At 43.5% G+C, this 21,472-nt stretch overlaps 1 protein-coding gene across 1 annotated transcript in view; it reads left to right on the plus strand.

Moving 5' to 3' along the window:
• Positions 1-15,039: 15,039 nt before the first annotated feature.
• Positions 15,040-21,472, plus strand: part of LOC101169488 (short transient receptor potential channel 5) — a 275,758-nt gene continuing 269,325 nt past the window's right edge. Inside the window, exon 1 of the mRNA XM_023948991.1 lies at positions 15,040-15,397. The gene's annotated coding sequence lies outside the window, so the exon portion shown is untranslated. The remainder of the gene's footprint in view (positions 15,398-21,472) is intronic.

Here is a 21,472-nt window from a genome sequence, read left to right on the forward strand (position 1 = left end):
AAGGGCGGTGGAAACACAAATTTAGGCACATTTAAGTGCTCTCATTCAGCCTGTGAAGTAGTTTCGTCACACTTAAATGCTTTTTTTTTTTTTGGCACATGTTCAAGCACCGGAACCATCTCCAATGTTTTAGTTCAGCACTGGAACCAGATCAAATTCAAATAGTACTACTCCTACTCCTCTAGTTTTGTAGCGTTTCAGTCAGTTCTTCATAGATTTTTTGGCCTTTTGATCTTTAACTTGTGAATGTCAAGTCCTTCAAGAAACTAGCAACCACATAACGTACAAGAATGGCATAATGACCAATAATGGCTCCTCTGAAGTCATCACTCGTCAGGATTAAATCTACATTGAGTTCTCTTGTGTCCGTGGTGCAGCGGTAGGGCAGTCTACCCATGATCGTAAAGTTGCAGTTTCAAATCCCGCCTTGCACGCCCATGAGTCGAAGTTTCCTTGGGCAAGACACTGAACCCCATCTGGTAGGCGGGAGCCTGTGTTTAGCAGCAGAGCGGCCACCAGTGTGTGAATGTGTGTGACTGGGTGAATGGTTCGGTGACTGTAAAAGCGCTTTGTCCTTGTAGGTAGAAAAGAGCTATACAAGTATACGCCATTTACCATACGCCATAAAAAACCTGAAATGCAGACAGTGGTTTTCAGGATTCAAGGAAGGTTTCTTCCACTCTTTCACAGAAATTCAAAAATAGTTTTTGGGGTGTTTTTTATTTTTTATTTCATTTATTAAATATTATATATATATATATACATTTATATTTCATTGAACTTGTAATTGTTCTCTGCAGCGCTGTAGTCCAGTACATCAAATCTGAAGTCTGGAATTACAGCGTGACCATGAAGGCCTTCACAGGCACCAACCGCGCTCAAATTCTAGCTCCAAACACTGAGGTGAAGCTGAACCAAAGCATTTGGGTGGAGCTGGAGACCAACGGCCTGAATGGAGACTTGGTTTCTGTGGTGACCGAATCCCGCTGGGCAACCAGCAACAAAATGTCCAACAGCACTCCCAAGTACGACCAGACCATGAATGGGTGAGATGATCCATAGCTGCTCCCTTTTGTTGCCTTGGATTGATTCCCAGGCTTGTTTTCTCATCTTTGATATGTACTTCTGATGAAAGAGTGTTTGGTTTGTGAGCAGATGTGCAGATCCCGCTGATCAGATGGTGCATGTTGGGGGAAATGGAGAAGGAAGCACAAACTACTTCTCCTTCAAAATGTTCAGGTTCCCTAGGAGCACTGGGGAAATGTACCTTCACTGCAAACTGCAGTTGTGTGTTAAGAAGAACCTCAGTGGAAATTTTACTGACAACATTATTTTTGATATACTGTAACTGGAATTAAATTCAGGCATGAAGGGGTTAAATCCCCATTGTAACCTGCTATTTATTTAAGCATCTTTCTTTATAACAACATACAAAACACGTTATACTCAAATGCTCATCCAAAAACATGAAAATAGCAACGGAACCAATGTTTGTGTTTCATTGCTTTTGTTCAACTTCCAGGTTTGTTCTGGTGGAGCTAGAATATAAACGTGAAGCCAAGCTTCATCAGCATTACGTAAGTCGCTGATACGTAACTAATAATAAATCCCATCTTTAAAGTTCACAAACACATGTTTGCTAAAAGGAAATAAAAGTCACGTTTGATGAAGAAAACGGGGACAGCTGTAAACCTGTCACATCTCTTCTTTCTTTTTCAGGTGGTTACCATGGTGATACAAACGTATTAATTGGCTGGCGACTTTGATGAAGATGAGACAATGACACCAAAACGTCATCTCAAACACAATTTACTGTTGAATTATAGTAATTGATCTAATCTAATAAATTTTTTGTTAATTACATTTATTTGAGAAAACATATCTCAGTGATCTTTAAATTAAACTTAATTGGCTGATTTGCCATTTATGTTTCTTAGCTGTCGTATATTATCCTAATTTCATGTGAATCCAAATTCGGTGTTTTTTAAATCAGGCGCAGCTGTTTCTTTTTTTTATGTTTATTACTGAAGGACAGAAGTGATGTTGATTTTAAAAACCTGATGCTGTGGTTGTAAAAAAAAACACGTCTCTGACAACAAGACAATGGATTTTTTAAATGATTTTTAATCAGTTATTTGCTTTGTTTTAGTTCATTCTGACATATGGTCTTTGCTGTTTCATTGTTTCACTTGTCAGCATGTTGACAAAAAAAATCTAATAAAAAGGGTAAAAAAAACAACAAGAAAAAAAAAGAGTTTGATTTCTTTCCTGAAACAGGTATGCTGTGTTTTATTTATTTCTTTATTTAGGCTAATCTGTTTCTAAACGACTCATTTTCCCAGTCTAACTACAGCCACGATGGCCCGATCATTTGTTGCAGGTGTGTTGTTCACCGTGATTGTGCTTGACATCCCATAGATAGTAAAATGACTTCCTTTGAACATCTTTATAGTAACATGAGCGTACCGTGCCTCCATCCAAATGGTCTTTCCCATTACTGAAATGATCCATTTCTTTCTTTTTTATACCATTTTATACTGAAACAGATCGCTTCCATCAACAACTTGTTTGATTAACTAGTTGTTAATGGATCTGGTTAAATTGCAGGAATATACATCGATGAACTGCTACACCCCTAATACAAATAATAATAACTGTAATGACAAAAGTAAATCTGTCTTCTCTAATGGACATTTCTTTTTTTTTTTGGGTGAGCCACCATTCAAAGCTTTGTTTTTGAGAGGATTCTGCAGTTTAGCTTGGTTTTTAAGTGGTGTTTTTGGCCACCTTCATTTAGTTAATGACCCTTTGTGTATTTAAGTGTGTGGTTTTCAGTTCTCCATTGTCAGGTGGTCTGTTTTATCCCTTTCTTTTGTAGCTCGACAGGTTTTGTCATGTTTAAGCTGATTTTATGTTTATGTTTCTGCCACCAAGCCCGGTCTCCTGCATTCTGGGTCTTACACCTACTGTCCCCGACCATTTTTTCAAGTGCAACCCTTGACTGAAGTGTCATCTTAAAGAATATTCCCACAAGGGAAGCGTGTCTTCTTCCTCCGTCTAGATCCGTCTAGACCACCTTCTTGTTTTTTGTTTTTACATTTTGTTTCGGTTCATATTGTTGTTGCACTTCATGCAAATGGACTGAAATTTATAGACAGAAGTGTTTTTGTCTGATGACCCAGACCAATTGGCCAGACTCATAAAGACGGCCGTGTAACCATAGAAAAACTGTTTTGCATATGAGCTGTTGTTACTTTTTTTTTACAGCAGCCTTGATTTATTACATCAACTACTTATCTTATTCCATTCTGACAGACATGATTAAATGTATTTATTAATAAAGGTTCAGTGTTTTTCTTTTTGTTATTTCATTGTGTATTCATTTTACCTCTGAAAATGCCTGACTGGCTCAAAATGAAGTCGTCTTCATTTTACATTAAAACACCCTACAACCAGCAGAGGGCAGTACAGGACAACCTTTGCATGTGCTTTTGTGATCAGATGTGGAAACCAAACAGTACAGTTCTGCTCTGGCTTAAGTCTGGAACTGAAGGGAACAGTGATATTCGAGTCGTGAACGAATCGTTCAAAGCTTGCCAGTCACTTTACCGACTCACGAATCATGAATCATCTTCTCCACGGACTCATTAACTGACTCGTTTCCTTCCACCACTAACTACTTGGACTTGTAGAAAAATATCCAGCTTTTCGCTGCATCATAACTCTTTTTTTTCCCCCTCTGCTAAAAGAAGTCAAGAACCTCAGAACAAAGCTCACAAATGGGAATCCCTCATTCGCTCCGAGCAGCACAGTTCTGCCAACAACATGCTGCAGTTCCTCCCTTGCTGAGTAGCAGCTGTAGGTACTGTAGGTACAGCGCTGTAGGTACCAAAAGTGTTCGGCCTGCAAAAAGTGTTCCGGGGCCTGACACTTAAGATGACGTTACACTATGGCAGTGCTTCTCAATTATTTTTTGCCAGGCCCCCCCTAGGAAAAGAAAATGTTTCGCGCCCCCCCTGACCCCCCCCCCATAACCCCCCCCCACACACACACACACACAGACACACTCGCGCGGTGACAATACATCAGGTCAGTATCTATAAAATTTGTATACCTAAAATTGTATCTTTTAACACTAACAAAAGAAAAAAGCAAAATAAATCCACTTTCAACAAATATTAACTTTATTTAGCCACAGAAACCCTGTTCTAGTCTAAAACAGAAAAGAAGCTGAAAGTACCTGAAATAAAAAAAATCTGTCATTCCTTATTTAAACTAGAAACATTTTGACCAACTGAACCATTTGATGCTGAAAAAAATAATTCAATCAATAAATAATATTAAATCTAAATTGATCTGAAACATTAACACAGCAGCACCAATATATTTAACGTTTTTAGTCTGAAGAAATAGGTAAAAACGTGCTGATTTTTTTTCCTAAATGACGGATTGTTTATTTCTGATCTCATAAAAGTGCAGCTGTTTTCCTGCATTACCTGCTGTCTTTATGTCTGTCTGACACTAACTAAACCACAGGCAGACAAAGAAAACATGGATGGAAAATAAAGACACGTCATCAAAATGTCTACAATAGTTCATAAAGAATGACATTGTTAGCATGAGCTTAGGAATCTAAGGGCAGCGGTGATCTTGGGCAACAGGCAGCGGTAGCAGTGGTCCGCGTGCCCCGATTCCCCTGGCAGACAGGGCCCACACCACCCCTCCCCTTTCGTTCTCACTCGCGCAGCCGCGGACAGACAGAACAGACAATAGGAACCGAATAGTGGACCAGATTATTTTCCAAGCACTGAGCCGCTGTCACCGCTGCCCCCACGTTAAATTTGCGCACCGGACAAACCTGTGCCTAAAACCGCCACCACCGCGCGCCCCCCCTGGCATCGCTTCGTGCCCCCCCCTGGGGGCGCGCCCCACTATTTGAGAAGCACTGCACTATGGTAACCCCACTTGGACAAGTAATCTGTGTATGGCATCATTATTTTTAGTGTTTCTAGAGAGATTTTGCCACAACCCACTTTGTAAAAAGATTTGTGGCTGTTAGAATGAACCGGCTGCTAATCGCAAGCATCTCTGAGCAGAGCAAGCGGACTTGTAGCTTCGTGTTTGCAGGCAGGGAGGGTGCTTTGTTGTGGTGCGCGTCCAACGGACGTCCGTCTGTTCTGCGTGAGCGAGCTGCCGGCCTCAGGAGTACCGTGTCTCTGAGCAGAGAAGCGGCTTTGGGACGGAGTGTGTCATTCCCTTTGCCTGTCTGGGCAGATTTGTTTAACTGCACCATAGTGAGAGGGAAGGAGAGGGGGATGAGTTTATTTAGCACCACCAGTGCCAATGCAAGTTAGAAGTTAGAATCAGAGCCATGACCAGAACCATCAATAACTAATGCGTTAACTTTGTCCGTTATATTACTAGATAGGCGTAAGAAATTAGATCAAATAAATTTAACTGAATTTCCGGTTTCCAATTGAATTAACTCATTTAAATTGGATAATTTATATAAGGTATCTGTTGTAGCCACTCCTCCAGCTTGGGGGTTACTGCCCTGAGTGCTCCAATTACCACAGGCACCACTGTCACCTTCACTTTCCAGGCTTTCTCCAGTTCTTTTCTGAGTCCCTGGTATTTTCTCCAGTTTCTCATGTTCCTTCTTCCTGATGTTCCCATCGCTTGGCACTGCCACATCCACCACAACGGCTTTCCTCTGTTCTTTATCCACCACTACAGTGTCTGGTTGGTTCGCCATTACCATCCTATCAGTCTGGATCTTGAAGTCCCACAGGATCTTTGCCCTCTCATTCTCTACCACCTTCGGAGGTGTTTCCCATTTTGACCTTGGGGTTTCCAGTCCATATTCTGCACACATGTTCCTGTATATTATTCCAGCCACTTGATTGTGGCGCTCCATGTATGCTTTACCTGCCAGCATCTTACACCCTGCAGTTATGTGCTGGATTGTTTCAGGCGCCTCTTTGCACAGCCTACACCTCGGGTCTTGTCTGGTATGGTAGATCTGAGCCACTATCGCTCTGGTGCTCAGGGCTTGTTCCTGAGCTGCCAGGATGAGCGCTTGGGTGCTGTCCTGTAGGCCAGCTCTTTCTAGCCATTGGTAGGACTTCTTGATATCAGCCACTTCAGTTATGATCCGGTGGTACATCCCATGCAGGGGTTTGTCCTCCCATGAGGATCTGTCCTCCAGCACTGTATCCTCTGCTCTCCATTGCCTGAGACATTCACTGAGCACACTGTCAGATGGGGCCTTGAGCTTGATGTACTCATGGATCTTGGATGTTTTATCCTGGATAGTGGCTTCTACGCTCACTAGTCCCCGGCCTCCTTCCTTGCGGCTAGCATACAGTCTCAGGGTGCTGGATTTGGGATGGAACCCTCCATGCATGGTGAGGAGCTTTCGTGTTTTAACATCCGTGGTCTGTATCTTTTCCTTTGGCCATCTTATTATTCCTGCAGGGTATCTGATAACTGGTAGTGCGTAGCTGTTTATTGCCCGGGTCTTATTTTTGCCATTGAGCTGGCTTCTCAGGACTTGCCTTACTCGTTGGAGGTATTTAGCTGTTGCAGCTTTCCTTGTTGCCTGCTCCAGGTTGCCATTTGCCTGCGGAATTCCAAGGTACCTGTAACTGTCCACGATGTCTGCTATTGCTCCTTCTGGGAGTGAGACCCCTCCTGTGTAGAGTACCTTGCCTCTCTTTGTCACCATCCGGCTGCATTTCTCGAGCCCGAATGACATCCCAATGTCAGTACTGTAGATCCTGGTGGTGTGGATCAGGGAGTCAATGTCACGCTCGCTCTTAGCATAAAGCTTGATGTCATCCATCTAGAGGAGGTGACTGATGTTGGCCCCATTTCTAAGTCGGTATCCATAGCCAGTCTTGTTGATTATTTGGCTGAGGGGGTTTAGACCTATGCCAGGGGTGGGCAATTCCAGGCCTCGAGGGCCGGTGTGTCTGCATGATTTCCAGATACTCTTGCCCTACTCATGGCTGATTACCTGGTTCAGGTGTGTCCAGCCAATAATCTTGCCCTACTCATGGCTGATTACCTGGTTCAGGTGTGTCCAGCCAATCAGAACATGCCAGAGCAGGGTATGCTGGAAAACATGCAGGACTGCGGCCCTCAGTGCCCACCTCTGACCTATGCAGAACAGCAGTGGGGACAGAGCATCACCTTGGTATATCCCACATTTGATGGACACTTGTGCAAGTGGCTTCCCATTGGCTTCAAGGGGTGGTTTTCCACAGCTTCAATGAGTTTCCTATTAAGGCTCTTAGAGTCTTCATAGGTGTTCTTGTAATCAATCCAGGCTGTGCACAGGTTGGTGTGTCGTGACTTGCAGTCTTGAGCGACTGTTCTGTCGACCAGGAGTTGGTGTTTGGCTCCTCTGGAGTCTCTACCAATGCCCTTCTGTGTGTTGCTCATGTATTGATCCATGTGCCTATTTATCTTGGTTGTAATGATGCCTGACATGAGCTTCCATGTTGTGGAAAGACAGGTTATTGGCCGTCAGTTGGATGGGACTGCACCCTTTGAGGGATCCTTCTGGATCAGCATAGTTTGCCCTTCCGTTAGCCATTTGGGGTGAGTCCCATCTCTTAGCAGCTGGTTCATTAGTGCGGTAAGCTTCTTTAGCCAGTAGGCATGTATCATGTCAGGGCCCGGTGCTGTCCAGTTCTTCATACCTGAGACTCTTTCTTAGATGTCTGCCACTGTGATGGTTACTGGATTCTGTTCAGGGAGGTTGCTATGATCTTTTCTCAGAGAGACCAGCCACTGGGCATTACTGTTATGTGCTGTCTCTTTCTCCCATATACTTTTCCAGTACTGTTCAGTTTCCAGCCTTGGTGGGTCTGCTCGGCTGTTTTGACCCTGCCACTGAGCGTACACTTTCGCAGGTTGAGTTGCGAACAGCCTGTTTATCCATCTGGCTTCATTGTCTCTTGTGTACCTCTTTAGGTGGCTGCTCAAGGCTAGGAGCCTTTGTTTGGCAGTTTCCAGTGCTTCAGGTATAGGCATCTGGCTGTATCTCTTAGGTACTTGCTTTCTCATTGTACCTCTGTCAGCTTACTCACATCCTTCCGAGTTGCCTTGATTTTGGCCTCTAACCGTTGCTTCCATGGTGGGTACTGTTTTCTTCCATGGTTGCTCTTATAGCCAAGCATCTCAAGGATCACTGCTGCTGAAGTGTAGACCAGTTCATGGGTTTCTGTGATTGTTGTGGTAGGAATTGCCCTCAATGCTTCATTCACAGTTTCCAGTAGACTTTCAGGCGGTACATCACTTAACCGTTGTAGCTGGTGTCAGGGTTGCCTAGTGTTCATTCTAGACATGATCTTGTCTTTCAGGTCAGGTGCTGCCTCGCTCAGCGTATCTGTGGTTGTTGGGGCAGTTGGTATATATATATATATATATATATATATATATATATATATATATATATATATATATATAGATGTGCGTCAGAAAATAGATTTTAAGTTAAAAAGTCTTGCGTTTATTTTGCGTTTTTTTTTTCTCAAAACAGACAGTTTCTTTGATGATGCAGCCGTATTACTTTTTGATGGTTTTTATAATCTTCATACGCCGTCATTAAAATCTCAGACTCCGTCTCACTGAAGTATAGCGCTCTCTTTTTTTCACCACGCGTTTCCATGAGACTCTGGAAATCGGCGATCCATTGAGAATGTCTTTATGTACTTGACGAGCACGTGCGTTAACCCAGGGTTACAAAGTGGAGCGTAATTATGCCAACTCATATCTGGTCTTTTGGAACCGACATACCCAGAGTAAGCAAGTTCAGGCGGATTTCAGCCAGAGTTCAGGGGTAAAGTCAGGATAGATTAAACATGCTTTCTGGAATACCCCAAAGTTGATAATTCTATTAACAGCCTGATCATTTTTTCCTCAGCAGTTAAAGCTTTTGTTCCACGATTATCATTTAGAAATGTCATCAGGAGCACCTTTAACTTGTTGGGACACTTTTCTCAACCTTGAATCTTTAGACTCTTTAAGAACTAACCTTTGGTCTGATCAGTTCTGCTCCTCGTAAAGCGGCTCCCGTGTGGCTCTTTAACAGCAAATGGGGTTTATGATGGAGCGCTCCATCTGACCTGATAAAAATCAGCAGTCATTTGTTTCTTCACTTCGAGTCTTTGCTTCTACTTATATGGTAGCATTCTGCACAGGTTGTGTATGTGTGTGTGTGTGTAGACACTCTGCACACATAGGCACTGGATAATCTCACAATAATCTGCTTCACACAAACACACACGGAGCCGCTGTTCTGGAAAGTGTCGCACGTTGACGCAGATGGACGATGCTCACCGGTCCCATGCGTCTCTGCTTTTATTTCTGCTGTTCTTCATCTTCCTCTTCACCGCCTCGCTCGGGCCTCCTTCGATAACTTTTCTCCTTTCCTCTCTCTCTCCACTGGTTCCCTTCTCTCCGACCCCCATCTTCATTCATCTCTTCATGACGACCGAGTAATTAAATTGGGTTTCCATTGGATACAGACTCCCACGCGCTTCATAAACACACATAAGCACACCGTCCAGACCACAACAGGGGCAACAACTCAAGCACCAGGTGTCTGGGTTGTGATGGATTATACACACACAACCACACTTTTGCAAATAAGATTATTAAATGCTATCACTTCCGCGCAAATATAGAGGTGCTTACATGTGCAGAGAGAAATGATTCAGTATTGCTTACAGCAGTGATTTTCAACCTTTTTTGAGCCACGGCACACTTTACCCTTGACAAAAATCCCGCAACACACCAGCATCCAAAAATTTTAAAATAGGAGAAACTCATAGTCTGTATTGATCTACAGTCCCTCCACAATCTCACATGCATTTTTGTGATAATTGTGGCAGAAAAAGCTGGAAGTTGCAGCTGTTTTTTCTAAAAGATGTAATAAAAGTTAAGTTAGAGGATTTAAAAACTGTTTGGTGTGTTCTTTGTGGTTTCAAGACGTTTAACAAGGGCTCATGGTGAGCTGAGACGCTGTCACTTTAACCCAGTGCATCATGGGAGATGTAGTGCAAAAAAGCGCCGAATGCAGAAAGACAAGCATCTCTGAGCTTCATTGTTCATTGTTTTGTTCACATGTTCCACGGTCTGACACCGGATTCTGTGCACTGCTAAAGACGAGCTTTAGCTGGTATTTTTGTTAGAACTGAGAGAATTTATGGGCAGAGTCTGAACAAGGAAGAGAAGACTTTAACCACTTCTGATTGGTCAGACTGATGACGTATGGTTAAACCTTTCAAGAATGATTGGTGGAGATAGTTAAAGGGGCGGGACTTTTCCGAAAACGTATGAAGCTGCGGCTAAATCACGGTACCGTCATTCTTATGAAAATGTCTTTATTAGAATCAGATAAACACAAAGAAAAAGTATTTTACGATCTTTCATATTCCTAACTACTCAGTGTTTTATCAGGGCCTGTTTGGATGAACACAGAGCTGATTTCCTGGAGATGGAAAATGTTTTTAGATCAGTTAATGAGGGCAATTTCCCACGGCACACCTGACCATCTCCCACGGCACACTAGTGAGCCGTGGCACACTGGTTGAAAAACACTGGGTTACACAATGCTGCCAACCTGAACCAGAAAAGATCTCCATTTAAATAGATGCATTTATTTTATAATAAAACCTTTATTTATAAAGCCCTTTAACACAAACTAAAAGTCGAAAAAAGCGCTCTACTCTATAAAACTGCTGAGAACAATCAATAAAGAAGTAAACCTTTAACTGTCTCAGCTGAAACACGTTTGATGTGGTAGTCAAGCTTAAACTCACCATTAACTTTAAAATTAAAATTTAAGACAGGGGACTGTTTGACATATTTAGTTATATTTTCTTAAGGGCCTATATCACGCAAAATCAACTGTTTGAGCTTTAAATAACCCCAGATGGGTATTTTGAACTGTTCACACATTTCTGAGTATTCCCCCAAAAACCTGCTCTCTGAGCACCAGCCCCTCCCAATCCACGAAAACGAGTGGGTTCTCACATTGTGACTTCACAAAGGGAGAAACCGCCCCTTCCAGGAAGAGTCTGCGCTGCCAGCCCCGCCCCCAGGCTAGCACACACAATTTCTTAGTGGAGCTAGCCGTGATTGGTCAAACGTTTTCATTATGTTTGCACAAAATGCACATCCATCTTTGCAAAAGTTTGGAAGTTTGTTTGTTTTCGTGGGAGAAACCCTGCCCATGCGGGCTCTAAAATGGGCGGCACCCACAAGGAGAGAGAGGCGGAGCCTCTGAGTTTGAGGCGTCTTACTTCCATGTAGAAAACTTAGCTGCAAAAATAACCAATATTTCATAAAAAATCACTCTTTTGTGTGCCAAAGGTAACATATTATCATATGTATGGATACAGTTTAATCTATAAAGCCCCACTCCAATCATATTTTGATTTATTTTCAAAGCTGGTCTTTTTATTGGTGTTTTAAAAGTTTAAATGTGTTCTACACATCTAGGACATAGTTTCTGCAGACTGACAGGAGTTCATTAAAAATGTGTCTGACTTGAGGGCAGGACCGTTGGCGCAGTGTGAGCTTTCAACTCTTCCCTTCATCCCTTTGTTTACATTCTCTCCCACTAGCCCCTCCCATCCCAAACTTAACATTACCAGTTCTAGACATACGGTGAGCAATATTGCAGCCATTCAGCCGTACAGATCCAGACCCCAGCTAAGACGAGGAAAATGAAGCCACAAGTGGATGCAATCAGAGCAGGGTACACAATACACAACAATTATGAATAAAGAAATACAGAGAACTAATTTTAAGCTTGATGTTCTTTAGATATGTCCTTTATTGTGAGAAAAATCCCACAAGAACATGTAACAAACACCAAAACATGTGCCACGGGTCTTTAAGGAGATGATGCTAAACCACCAAGAACAACAAAGTGTCAAATGTTGTGTGACTGGTTGACCCGGGACAATTCTCACAGACCTGTGAGCCAAACAGAAGGAGTTCAATGCAGAGCTGAAGAAAAAAGGCAGGAATGTGACGCACACCATCGGCTGTCTGTGCTTTTAACCCTTGAGCACTATTGCCGAGGTCTGTGCCTTCACCAGGGAAGTCTTGCATGTTTCAGTGTTGGGTGGACCGAAGACCAAGTTTCTAGCATCGTTTTATTATCCTTTAGGAATTTTTTGGTCTCAAATTCCTAATTTCCATCATTTTTCAGCATGTTTTTTGACTTCCTATTTAGTTACAGAGTTGAAAATAAAAGAAAACCACACAAATATATCACGTGTTGTCATATTTTGATCTATTTTTATGACAAGTACTATTTGTTGGCTATATTTTATCGGGTAAAAATTACCCGGCAAAAGTGATGGTGTTAACTTTTTATAGTGAGAGTGTTCTAGGGTAAAAACCAAACTGCGTCTTCATTTTCATTCATCCTGAAGTAACCAATGTTTGACCATCTAAAGGTGAGTGGATTGGAAGGTCCGTGGGTGTTTAAACAAACTCTTTGGCTGATATGTGATGTTCTCTGATGCGTACTACATTTTTGTTTCTTGATACTATTACTTTGTATTCCTGTACTTCGTGATTGGGTGGGATGGTGAACGTCTTTATCCATTTCTTCATTCCATCCTAAACCATTCCCATATTAGCTGTCCATGATATCAACACCTCCTTTTTACTTTCACCTATGAAACCTATTTCTTAAAACACAACCACTTACCATAAAACTATCCAAACTTCTACCAAACTAAACAAACTTTTTTTAAACATCTGGATGAGTCATAAAGGTGAAAATAACAGCAGATCTGCTGAAGAACTTCACCTAATAAATATTGGCAAAAGAGCTCGGTCTTCTCACCTTCTAAAGAGTGGAGACTATCCTAAAAGTACTTAAAGTACCAGGTGACTGTGGCATGCGGCCTGCTGACAGGATTGGAGCATAACAGATTAACGGATTAAATTCATCCGATTTTATGATGTGGCTAACGGAACAAAGAGTGTAAAGTCAGGTAACCGACCTCGCAGGGCAAAAATGTTCATTCTTTTTGGAAGGATTAACCTCTGATGGATAATTTAGGGATGTGGGTTTTCCATCAGTCTGCAGGAAGTCCGACACTCATGATGGATAATCAGAAAGATTTAAGAGACTAAAATAGCTTTTGATTAGGAAATGTTTCTTGAAATTTGATTAAATGTTTAAAGCACATGAAAATACGGTTTCAAGGTCATTCTGAGGGTCACAGCACGGATGAGTTTGGTGAAAAAAAGTCATTTCATCGACAGAAACATCACAAAGCAACACCGACCCACATAGATGCTTCCATCACAACTGCCCAAATGGGTGGATCCGGACTGCCTGCGGGCCATAATAGGCAAACCTGTACAAAGTATCAAGGGCATATGAGACCCTTCTGTGAAACTGTTCATGTGCATTTTTTTCCCCACGTACATGATGCAAGCAACAGGTCGTAGCGCAGACTTATACAAGACACAAGGAGGTGAGATACGGGTGTGTCGTACAGACTTTTCGTTCTTTCAACCCTTCTAAATCCTGCAAACTGCGCTGATAACCTGTTAGTGCTGTTTATGTGAGAAGTATAAACTACAGGATATCCTACAGGCACCCTGCAGACACATGCACAGCTCGTGCGTGCAGCATTAGCATGCAGTCAATAACTACTAGAGTGTGACATAAGGGCACTGTATGACAGCGACCCCGTACATCATAAGTGTGTGTAACCTCCAATAGCCTTACAAATACTTCGCGATACTCTTACCCTACACACAACAGTGGTATGTACCATTTTCCTGACATCCCTTAAGGTGGCTGCCCTTGCACACCTCGCCACTCCTGTCTACGACCCTCTACGGACCCGGACATCCCAAAAACCTGCAGCACCAGTTTGGGTCAAACCCCCCGCATGGTACTGGGCATGTGACACACATTAAAGAAGGAGCTAAACGCGGGTTCTTGAAGGCACATTTAGTGGTGGTGTTCGCCCTGGACTGTTGCTACCCAATACTAGCGCATGTCCACCAAGTACAGTTGAGAGAGTGTTGGTGCAAAATGTCGAAGCGGTGTAAATCTCGTTAATATTGCTCCAGGTGGTTTCTTTGACTGCTCTATTCCAATATAAAGCCTTGGTGTAGAACTGTAGTAGGACAAGAAGCGCCCTTACTAATTGATCGATTTATAATCTGTTCACCTCTCCGTCCATACGTCACTACCGAATCCGAGTCCCTGATTGGTCAAAGCTCAACTGTTTTAATTTTAAATGTGCGCTAAATAGCTGCTTGTTTTGTTGTAGCTGAAAAACTCTGTCTAAAGGTATGTGAACATAAGAGTTTTAAATTCTGGAATGCGCGTGCACGTAAACTTTTCATTGAAAGCGGCCGCTTGAACGCACGTTGCCGAGGGCGATTGATGGATTGATTTCAAGCATTGTAGTCAAAGCAATAAAGAATGTATGAAGATTTATCAAACTCATTACAGAAATGATGAAATGCATAGATTAAAAAAATATTAAAAAAACAGAAAATAAAAAAATAAAAAATTCGATGTGAAGAGAGCTTATGGCTTGGTCAATGAAAGAGATTGTTCTCTTAGATTTTCCTCTTTAGTTCTCCAAAAATAGAAAAAACAAACTCAGCTGGATGTTAATAAAGCCCAAAAAGGCAATATTAGACTATTTTTTTTGTTTTGTTTTGTTTTTGTAAGTGAACTCTGGTTCGGTTTAGGGAGCAGTGTGAAGCAGATGAGCCAAGAAACCAGTGCACCAAATGTTGCAGTTCCTCAAAAGGCCAGCGGAGGCAGGCTTCAACTCACATTTGAAAAGTTGGACTTTTCACTTTTCAAGTGTGCACACACCCCACAAACCCTAAACATTCATGGTTTAGGGAGTCACTTCTGTGTGTGTGTGGGGGGGGGGGGGGGGTATGGTGTTCATGCGGTAGGAGAGGGGGGGGGGTGCTCATCACTCCCATCACCTGTTGCTCGAAGCTCGTGATTTGCTGAGAGAGAACCAACACTGAGCCCTCCTCATCCTCCCATTCACTCCCCGAGGAGCAGCCGGAGCCGGCGGCATCATGATGGGGCGCGCGAGGACGCAGCAGCGACATCACGGGCGTCACGAGCGATTCCGTCCAGGTGGCGCGAGGAGAACAAGCTGATCCCGAGGAGGAGGAGGAGGAGGAGAAGGAGCCCGGGAGAAACGGGGGAGGAAATCCCGCGAGAGAGGAAAGAGACCGACAGGCAGAGACCGACAGAGGACCTGCAGCACGTGCGTGCGGGCGCAGGAGCCCAGAGGAGCAGGATAATCCTAATTTTGGGAGATTTTTCTTTTCTTTTCTGACGGAGAAGGAGGCTCTCCGCTTTCAGGTAAGAACCAACGGACGCGCGTGCCCCCCTCCTTACATGGGGGCGGGGGGCTGCAACACCTGTGGCAGGCTGATTGATCAATTAACCGCAGCTGCGGATGATTTAAACGTCATTTTTGGTCACGTGGGTTCTCCAGGATCAGCTGCGTGTTTTCATGGAAAGCGGATATTTTGGCGCGTTTTTCTGCACTTTTTTCCCCGCGCCGAGTTCCACTTCAGCCTCTGCGGTCAGTCAGGTGAGACTGACAGCAAAGAAAACCCCCAATTTATTCCATTATTGTTGTTTTTGTTCATTTTTTAATGTGGATTTCCTCCCACCTGTTCCGTGACAGCGCCCACGCTCACGCGCCTCGCGCTGTGGGTGTATGTGTCCTGGCTGTATTTGACTAATGTTGGAAATAAGAAAAAAAAGAGGAGGCGTAGATAGGGCCCGTGCACGCGCTCTGAGCGTGCGTGCTTGCGTCCATGCGTGAGTTCATGTGTGCGTGGAACTGCGGAGTTTCCGTGGGTCTCTGCGGGGCTCCTGTGGGTGTTACAGGGGCTGCAGATCTCTGCTGCGCACACGCGCGTGCTCTTTCGCGTGTGTGTTTGTGTGTGTGGACGCGCATAGCAGAGGAAAACAAAAACAATACGCATCTGCAGAATGCACCTTGCGCACGCACCCCCTTACTTTCTCACCCCCCTCCCCTTTTTGAACGGCATTAAGTTGGAACGTGCGCAACAACCAGCGAGTGACGCGGACGACGGATCCCAGATGAATCAGGGGGCGCGCGCGCGCAGAAGGATGTTTGGCGCCTGGTTCCGTTTGGTTCTAGGTGTTGGAATGAAACGGACCCATCACGTGCTGGGAGGAGAAGTAATGTCAATAAAGAGCGCACGTGCCCAAATGTCAGGAACGCTAATAAGAGTTTTGCACATTTGCTCTTAAGTTCTGCAGAAACAAATGAAGACCTGGATTCTGTGTGGAGGCTTGATGCACAACAGTTGCAGTCAGGGATGCTCAGCATCCCAAATTCCAGCAGAAGAACAGATTTAAGGTCTTTGGGATTCATTTAAACCTCAACGTCTGTTCAAACAGCAGCACAGTGAGGAGGACGCTCCACTGCGGTCGGGTTGGTCCCTGATCTTGCTCGGTTCAGAGAATCCTCTGCTTTTTGTGGCTCTACAGTGGGAAATGAAGAGGCCATGTGCCTGCAGAGCGACTTCATCTGTGTGTCCCTGTTCTGCCTGATAAGCAGATGGTCGCAGCTTCCCTGGAAACCAGAAATGTAGAGACGTGAAGCGGCAGCACCTGAGGCCCCAGAGCCCCATAAGCTTTCAGATGGATGTTTGGTCCTGCATCCACCTGAAATACGGGGAAACAACGTTTCTTACCGTCTGAGCGTTAAAGTGATGAGACGGAATACGATCTATCTCTGAAAATCCCCTTTTTAAACCGTACATGATACCCAAACACTGCTGTTACATCACCAAATGGAACTGGCTTTAAGATGCAAAAACATAAAACACACACAGTTTTAAAGTTTAAAGCTTTTCAAAATAATTTCGTCATGAGAAACAGAACCAGAACCAGAGGCAGCAGATCCTAAATGATGGTTTTGGTGTTTCTAACATGATTCTTTTAGCATTTTTCTGATGATGGAAGACATTTATCTAGAAATGTAAGCTTCAAATGGCCTTTCTGAGGATTTCTGTATTGGAATCGTGTGACTTTGGTGCAGACAAACTGCGATAGGTGGACCACAGTCTCCCTGCTCCGCTCCATTCTGATCAACCTCCTGCAGACAAACAGATCCACCAACGTCTTTGAGCTGGAGTCTGGAGGGTGGGAGGGGCTGTATGCAAGCAGAGTTTAAACAGAGAGCTCTCAGCAATAGTGGGGGGGGGGTTGCTCTGTGCTAATACTTCCGCCCAGAAGAAATTTTAAAAAGCCAATTTTTCGTCGTTGTGGGTCTGTAAAGTCTCCGTTCCACTGGTGTTTTGAGCGTTTCCAGTATAAAATGGACCCGTTAAGCCAGTACCGGTACCCAACCGTACCGTTTTTGAGCCGTTTTGGCGCGTTCTGAGGTCACGCTGTGGCAGGTCAGTGACAGGCGGATGGCAGGAAGGCAGCAGTGTGATAATAAACGGAAAGGAGGATCTCCACGGTCCCCAAAATCTTCTGATAATCGGCCGATTTCAGACTGGCCCCCCCCCTCCAGCCACCCCCTGCCCCCATGCTGCGGTTTCCCTGCCCCCGTCTGATTGTTAAAAATCCTGCTGTAGCAGCGCAGGGACTGGGCGAGGGCTGTTGACATGGATGGGGGGGCCTGGAGATGACCGGACGTCACTCCGGCCATAGCGGGTCCTACGTATAAATCCGTCAGTGGTTGGACCTTCGTTGTGGGCGTTGTCGTCTAGAAATCATAATTTGTGTCCCTTTTATACACAGCTGTGCTGGTGGGCGGCGGGCTGCCAATGGAACTTTACATGGACGACTGCAGTTGGAGACATTTACACATCGTTCAATTAAAGGCGCTGCCGGCCGGCGATTTCTTCTCAAAACAGTCAAACTTTGTTGATGTTCCTTTTCATTGTTTTTTTTTCATGTAGCATATCTCACGTTGGCTTTTGCAGGTTGAATCTGTCAGGATAAGAAGGTTGTAGTTGTGTTAATGGATCCAAAGGAGTGAGGGGACGCCGATCTGCTGCTGCTGCTGTGCTGCAGTGGGAGTCCATGAATGTGAGAAAGTCCAGGTTCCAAATCCTCTTCTGGATTGGCGAGCCTGCTCCTCTCTGACCTGCGTGGGCGAGCACTTTTTGTTTTTAGCTTCCACAGTCCACTCTTCCTCTCTTTCCCGTTCTTCCTCCTCCTCTCACTTTTGCGTCTACCGGATGGATGGATGGATGGATGGATGGATGGATGGATGGGTGGATGGATGGATGGATGGATGGATGGATGGATGGGTGGATGGAGGGATGGATGGATGGATGGATGGATGGATGGGTAGAGGAGGCTGGCATGGGATTGTTTTGTGCAGCAGAATGAAACAGCCGCTCCGTTTTATCCCACCGCTCTTTTTTCCCCTGTTTCCCCTGTTCTTATCATCTTTAGGATTTTTCCTTTATTTACCTTTTTGCTGTTCTTTTTCTCTCATTTCTCATCGTTCAATCATCTACTTTTTTTTCTTTTCGTTTTCTTACCTAATCCTCCTCCGTTCTCTCCACATAACTTCACACTTATTTTCTTCTCCTCTTATCTTCATCATCTCCTCTGACTTCATCTTCTTCTCATTCCTTTTTCTTCTATGGAGCCTTCCCTTCTTTTCTGCTGTTCTTTTTAACCCTTTCTTACCCGTCAATCCTCCTTTTCCCATGATTGTTGTTTGTTTTGCAGCTGGGTTTTGAAACTCTTTATTTATTGGTGAAATTCGTCACCAAATGAAGATGTCGTTTCATTTCATTGTTGGTTACACAGGCCTGCCATTAAAACTGCAGTCATTTTACTAGAACGCCATCTGTCCTGGGTATTTGGTCTTTTTTTAAAGATCACAGAGTGAAAATAAGAAAAAAATGAGTTGCTGTAACAAAGTACTTAGTACCAAAAAGCAGGGTGCAAAAAATGTGAATTATACTCCAAAATGTGATAAAGAACGTGTAAAATATTAAAGAATTCTAGGTTTTCTTGTCCAAAAGCCGTTAAAACAACTAAATAACAATGAGCTGTTTGCAGAAAGCCACAGCAGTCAATTCTATCAGGTGATGTTACTGCTGTGACATGCATGGACATCATCCCAGCTTATGCCAACACTCTACTACTTAAAGCTACGCTGTGCTTCCACTTCTGTTGGAAAACCACGCCCCCTTTAGATTGTTGCGCTGATAATGTTTAGAGACCCACGCCAAGGAAAACTGGGTTTTTGGTTTTAACATATTCTTGTGGCATTTTTCTGATCTGATCATTATCAGATCATCATTGTATTGGACAGGAATTATGCATTTTTTGAAGAAAAAAAGGAAAAAAAAGAAAAACAAGTCATTTCTATTCAAATGGCCAATGGTGAGACATGAAAATGTGGTTTGTTGCCTTCCAGTAGAGATTTAAGATCAAAAATGCATCTCTGAGTATCTCTTTATGAATATCACTGTGAATCTGGAGCAGATGAAAACATGCAGGAGGATGCTGGTTGGGCCACAAGCCATGGACATCTTTGTCTTCCTCATCTGAACCAATATTTGCTGCCATTTTTCTTGCACCATCAATATATGGTTGTGGTTTTGAGAGGCAGGAAGCTAGTGGGAGAGACTATTAACAAATGGATGATGGGAAGTGGGGGTGAGGTTGTCAGACCCGCCCACAACTCAGAGGTTTCTGATGAACTATTGCTGCTCTGCTGTGCCTAGGAAACAGCACACGGTTTTTTATTTTGGCATTAATCATGATTAAAAGACCATTTGGAACGCTTTGAAAATGGATCAAAAGATGACCGGAGTGGGACTTTAAAGGAAGAAGGCCCCCTCAGGGTCATGAATGAGTCCTTAAGATCACAGACACTGGAGGGGAAATGACCTGTCTTTGCAGATTCATGTAGAGGAATTTATCAAAGAGGTTTGAACGCCTGAGAAAGCCACCCGTATGCATTCCTAGTGAGGCGTTACATTTTCATCCAACAGGGAGGGGGCACAGTTGCAGTCTGGGGACACACTAGGGAGACTGTATCTCCCTGCTTGCCCTGACCCCAAGTACAGCACCCCGGCAATAATAACCCAGATAAGCTGACAGAAAATGGGAAAGCGGATGGCACTTTAGTTCATTCTTAAAGTCCTTCATCCTGAGTCAGGTTCTCCTGAGGATACACCAAACCCAGCTAAGAGATTTACATACAGGCAGTCTTCCAGCAAAGGAACACCAGGCATGGTGGACTGTTGAGTCAACCCATCTGTATATCCATTGGTTTGTCCAACTTCTATACTCATAATCTCCCAAAGCCTATCCCAGCTGTTGAAGAGCAAAGGCGGGAAATATCCTGGACAGTTCGTCAGCACTGAGAAAAATAACCAGAGGCTCTAACTTCAAAAAGGTAATTTATAATCACTAATTATTTTGACAGTGGGAGGAAGTCATAGTGCCACGAGAAAACCCGGTACCAGATTAAAATAATGGAATTTAATGTGAGATTTAGATGTAAAATGTCCTTATTTCTTTTTTTTAACTTTCATTTCTTCACACTTTAGTTTTCTTTCTTTATTTCCACATTCTGAAGACTTCATACTAGACATTTATGTGACTTTTGTGTTGACGCTCTTGTCTTTATTTTAAATGTCAGCAGCAGGTTGAGTTGCCTAAAGCTACCTTCACACCACCCTCTGCAACACATGTTTAAGCCACCACTTGTGTATTTAAATACTTGTTCTGGACTTTTGTGTTCAATACTCTCACGTTCACTCTCAATTGTGCCCAGACAAAATAAAGGCTGACGTTATTCCCACATATTTACCTGCAGCCAAGATGCTCATGGCGGCATCCTAAGCTAAATTTTGTTGGGACATATTAGCCTAACCCTAACCCTCCTTCAGGGTACGTCCGGCCAAGAAAAAAGCACAGATTAAACAAATTATGAGTGAAAGGGGATTTAAAAATAATCAAAACAATAATAAAAGCACATTTATGAGATCATCTCCCCTTTATGCTGCAGCTTTCTGTGTTCACTATGGAACTCGCTATTTCTTCTTCTACGGCCGTTTCGGCTATTTTAGATTTATTCTGCGCATGTCAAAATGATTTATTCGGATGGAAGGTTTGGTATGTAGCCGTTTATGATCGGATGACGTTTTTCTGGGACCACGGGCACAGTTCAGTTGTAATCCGATCAAAGACATTTTGTACATGTAACCCCAGCTACTGGCGACAACAAAAGAACACACATTCTTTGAACTGCAATAATTCCTAAACCGTTTAGGCTATTAGCTGTCAGATTGCTTTGCGATAAATGTATTTCCAACAGAATCTGAGGAGGATCAACTCAGAGAAATGCTACACCTTCTGTTAGTAAACCTTTTACGTTGGTAAAGTGTTGCATATCAACGTAAAGCTGCT

Source organism: Oryzias latipes, chromosome 18 (assembly GCF_002234675.1).
Source record: "Oryzias latipes chromosome 18, ASM223467v1".
NCBI lineage: Eukaryota > Metazoa > Chordata > Actinopteri > Beloniformes > Adrianichthyidae > Oryzias > Oryzias latipes.